This window comes from Terrapene carolina, unplaced genomic scaffold (assembly GCF_002925995.2).
Source record: "Terrapene carolina triunguis isolate 2854851 unplaced genomic scaffold, T_m_triunguis-2.0 Scaffold96, whole genome shotgun sequence".
NCBI lineage: Eukaryota > Metazoa > Chordata > Testudines > Emydidae > Terrapene > Terrapene triunguis.
In genome coordinates, this window is record NW_020664447.1 from 74,323,280 (window position 1) to 74,328,638 (window position 5,359).

A 5,359-nucleotide genomic window follows, 5' to 3' on the forward strand; every position below is an offset into this window, starting at 1 on the left:
TATTTGGAGCTTTAGTTAGGGTTAGGGCTCCCCACCCTAGGGTCAGGATTACTATGGAGATGGTTCCCCACCCAGTGGTTAGGTTCCTATGCGTGAGGCTCCCTGCCCTAGGGTTAGGGTATTTGGAGCTAGGCTGAGGGTTCCTATGGGTATGGCGCCCCACTCTAGGGTGAGGACTACTATGAGTAAGGCTCCCCACACTAGGAATAGGGTTCCTATGGGTAGGGCTCCCTTCCTTAAGGGTAGGGTTTCTATGATTAGGGTACTTGGAACTAGGGTTAAGGTTCCAATGGTAAGATTAGTTGGAGGTTTTGTTAGATTTCGTAAAGGAAGGACACCCCACCCTAGGGTCAGCATTCCTAGGCATAGGGTTACTGTGGTTAGAGTACTTGGAATTACGGTTAGGGTGCCTATGGATAGGGCTCCCTGCCCTAGGGTTAGGATTTCTATGCCTGCCGCAGTTGGAGTTAGGGTTAGGATCCCTTTAGTTTGGATATTTGAAGCCTTTGTTAGGGTTCATATGGGTAGGGCTTCCCACCCTAGGGTTACTGTTGGTACAGCTCCCTGCTTTAGGGTTCCTATGGGCAGGGTACTTGGAGCTCTGGTTGGGGGTTCCTACATTTAGGGCTCTCCACCCTAGGGATTAGGGTTCCTGTGGGTCAGGTACTTGGAGCTCAGGTAGGGCTCATATGGGTAGTGCACCTCTTGCTAGGAATAAGTTTCCTATGGGTAGGGCTCCCCATCCTAAGATTAGTGTTAGATGATTAGGGTACTTGGCGCTATAGTTAGGGATCCTAGGGGTAGGATCCTTGGAGCTAGGGTTAGGGTTCCCATGGTTAAGCATCCCTGCACTAGGTTTAGGAGTCCTATGGGTATGAAGCTCCACACTAGGATTAGGGTTCCTATGGTTAGGATAGTGGCTCGTGGGTTAGGGTTCCTAGAGGTAGGGTACTTGGAGTCTTGCCTTAGGGTTCCTATGAGTAAGGCGCCTAGTGTTAGGGCTCCCATGTGTAGGGTTCCCTGAATAGGGTAAGGGTTCCAGTGGCTAGGATAGTTGGAACTAGGGTTAGCATGCCTATGGTTAGAGTATCTGAAGCCTTTGTAAGGATTCATATGGGTAGGGCTCCCCACCCCACAGTCAGGGTTCCTATGGATTGGGTTCCCTGCACTTGGGTTAGGGTTCCTGTGGTTAGAGTACTTGAAACTAGGGCTAGGATGCCTATAAGCAGGGCTCTCCGCCTTAGGGTTCCTATGGGTAGGGCTCCCTGCCCTAAGGTTAGAGCTCCTATAATTAGGGTACTTGGAGCTATAGTTAGGGATCCTAGGGGTAGGATCCTTGGGGCTATGGTTAGGGTTCCCATGGGTAATGCTCTGCACAGATTGTGATTCCTATGGGTACAAATCTCCGCACTAGGGTCAGGGTTCCTATGGTGAGAGTATTGGACCTAGGGTTAAGGTTTCTCCGGGTAAGACTGTTTGCCATAGGGTTCCTATGGTTAAGTTAGGTGGCTTTAGCTTTAGAGTTCATATGGGTAAGGCACCATGCTGCAAGGTTAGGGTTCCTATGGATAGGTCTCCCTGTCTTAGGGTTAGGGTTCTATTGTTTGGGTACTTGGAGCCAAGGTTAATGTTGCTATGGCTAGCGTAGTAGGAGCTAGGGTTAGGTTGCCTATGGTAAGGGTATTTGCAGCTTTTGTTAGGGTACCTATAAGTAGGGCTCCCCAATCTAGGATTAGGGTTCCTATGGGTATGGCTCTCCGCCCTAGGGTTAGGAGTCTTATACCTACTGCAGTTGGCACTAGGGTTAGGGTTTCTATAGTCAGGGTATTTGGAGCATTTATAAGGGTAGGGCTTCCCGCCATAGGTTCAAGGTTCCTATGGATAGGGTTTCCCACCCTATGATTAAGGTTCCTAGCATTAGGGCACGTGGAGTTAGGATTAGCATTCTTATGGCTAGGGCTCTCCGCCCTAGTGTAGGGTTCTTGGAGCAAGTGTTAGGGATCCAAGGAGAAGGGTACTTGGAGCTAGTGTTAGGATTCCTATGGGTAGGACTTCCCACCTCAGGGTTAGGATTCCTATGGATAGGTAATTAGAACTAGAGTTAGGGTTCCTATGAGTATGGCTCCCCACCTTAGGGTTAGGGTTCTTATGAGTAATTTGCGTTAGGGCTAGGGTTCCTATGAATTGGGGTCACCTTCCTAGATTAGGGATCACGTGTGTTGGGTGCCCCAGCCTAGGATTAGGGGTCCTATATATACAGCTCTCACACCTAGGGCTAGGGTTCCTATGGGAAGGGTACTTGGAGCTCAGGCTAGTGTTTTCAGAGATGGCAGATAACAGAACAAGGAGTAATGGTCTCAAGTTGCAGCGGGGGAGGTCTAGGTTGGATATTAGGAAACACTATTTCACTAGGAGGGTGGTGAAGCACTGGAATGGGTTACCTAAGGAGGTGGTGGAATCTCCGTCCTTAGAGGTTTTTAAGGCCCAGCTTGACAAAGCCCTGGCTGGGATGATTTAGTTGGGGATTGGACCTGCTTTGAGCAGGGGCTTGGACTAGATGACCTCCTGAGGTCTCTTCCAACCCTGATATTCTATGATTCTATGATTCCATGACAATGCAGCGGTGGTGGAAGCAGTGAGCTTCTCCTCACAACCCAGTGAAATTACTAAGAGCTGAGCTAGGTGATAGAGCTAGAGAATCCATATGTAGCATCCCACCTGAAGACAGACAGAGTGGTGAGAGATGATGTGGCAGCCCGGTGCCCCCTGCCCAACAATCCTAGAGCTGTAATCACTAAGAGCTGGGCTAGGTAGTCATGGTACCATGTGATCAGACCAGACATGACAGGTAGAGCAGCAACATGGTCCAAAGGCAGCATTGCAGCTACAGGCAGAGACAGGGCGAAGGGAGGCACCCCTGGATTCTGGAATGTCACCAACCCCCAACAACAAACTGGGAGTAGAGTGTAGTGGCAGGCCGGGGAATGTGGTGTGTTGAATTCATTCACTAGACATTCCCACTCGCAGGTGGGGAGACTAAGGCAAAGTAACCGTGGGGGTGGGCGTTTAACTTATTATTCACATACCGTCGATTCCTTGTTGCTGTGTTTTCCCAAACTAATGCTGTTCCCTCTCTCCTCACTAGACGTCTTCGTTTGAGACACGGACTCAGAGCTGTGAGTGGTGTTGCCATGAAGGGTGTCCAGGGGATATATTCAGCGATCCCAGTTTCTGGATGGAGGCTCAAGTTGGTTTGGTTTTGTAATTTCAAAATAGATATTGAACCCTCCCTTGTTGTTGCCAGCAATGCCTGGCAGTAAGGTTACACTGGATAGATAGTGTTATATTCCCACACTACACTCCCTCAGTGCAAAATGGAGCCGCTGCCCAGGCAAACAGAGAGCTGTGTAGATGGCAAAGGTGGCTTGCTTGTTTGTTGACCTGAGGCCTGCATTACCCTCTCTATGCAAACAGCATGTCATAAGCGATCCAGTGGAAACAAGGAGCATACCATCAGGAGCAGCAGCATCCCTGAGACAGGGACTAAAATCCAGTGGTTAAAAATGTCCATCCAGCATTAATTCCCAGTGGAGTGAACCAGATCATGCAGCTATGGTGGGAGAGGAACGGCTACCATGGTATGGGACCCAGCCCTGCTCCAGGGGGAGAGAGGGCCTTGGAAAAAGATGTGCTGGATCTAATCATTGCTGTCTGTGGATGTCCTGCATGTGCCTTTCTTCATATTAAATGAGAGTCACTGTCTTTCTAGGGCCAGATCAAGTCTTTTGCCACGTAGTAGGGTGTGTTGGGCAAGGAGGGACTGACATGGCCATGGGAGCATGTGGTGGAATTCCCTCTGGGGCTCTGCAGCGTGCATACCCGAGCAGTAGCTCTGCTCCTGTTTGGAAGAGTGCAACATGCATACCCCATGCAGTGGGAGAAACAGTGCGGGTAGAGAAAAGTCTTAGCTAAACAAATAGACTGAAATTCTCTACCTGCTGGACACCAGATGACGGGAGGAAGATGTGCAGCTGGGGACTGTCTTGATGTGTTCCCCCGCTGTGGGCGACAGGGCTAAAGGGAATGGGTAGATGCCATAATAAAGGAGGAATGTCTGTAGCAAGCCAGAATGAGAACAGGGGTTCAATGGTGGGACTGAACTGTCAGTGGAGGAAAGTGTCTTCTGTTCATCCCATTCTGTCACTCATACAGCTCTTTGAGGCAACTGGCCAGTTTAAGCTGTATTGCTAATTAATCTCCTGCTAAAATGTTCACCAGTGTGTCAGTACATTTCATAGTCAATTGCTTGATCACACTTTGGTTAGTAATGAAATATACTCAAGGACCAAATAACCAATATCAGTCAGGTTTATTGCTAAAAGTCAATGATGTATAGTACAGGGAAGACAGGTTCAGTATGGTACCAATTTCTGGGAAGCCATCTTGTGCTGCGCTGTTAAAGGCACTTTACCCAGAAGGTGTGCTCCCCAAGTCACACCTCCAAAGCTATCCTTTTTATACCCAACTTGTTTACAAGTCAAAAGGTACTGTATGCATCATCTGAAGCTAGGGAAGGACTCTTTACCTTGTTTTCTGGTACCAATGGTGAACCCCGTAGTTCTTTGTTCTGAACACATGTATTCCAGGCACCAAGAGTGTGAAGGCACCTCCTAGGCAGGTAGCAGGACAGAACACTTGTATCTTGAGCCTGACAGTTTTCCTGTCTGCTTAAGCCAAAGCTTACTTCAGCTAATGCAAGGGGTTATGGGTAAGGCTGCATATCTGTCACAGACGTCATGGAATCCGTGACCTCCATGACTTCTGCAGCGGCTGGTGTGGCTGGTTCTCGAGCTGCCTGAGGACTCAGGCATCCCCTGGGCCAGCAGCAGTTTGGGTGTGGGAGAGGTCTCAGGGCTGGGGCAGGAGGTTGAAGTGTGAGGGGGTGCTTACCTCGGGGGGGGGCAGGGGCTCACCGGAAGCGGCTGGCATGTCCCTGCAGCTCCTAGGTGGAGGGGCGAGGAGGCTCTGCATGCTGCCCCTACCTGTAGGCACCACCTCTGCAGCTCCCATTGGCTATGATTTTTGGCCAATGGGAGCTCTGGCACCGGCTCTCATGGCGGGGCAGTGCGTGGAGCCCCTCTGGCCTTCTCTCCCCCTAGGAGCTGCAGGGCATACCGGCAGGGCCGGCTCCAGGCACCAGCTTAACAAGCAGGTGCTTGGGGTGGCCAAGGGAGAGGGGCGGCACCTGCGGCAATTCGGGGGCGGCAGGTCCCTCACTCCCTCTAGGAGTGAAGGACCTGCCGCTGAACTGCCACCGCCGATCGCGGCTTTTTTTTTTTTTTTTTTTTTTGCTTGGGGC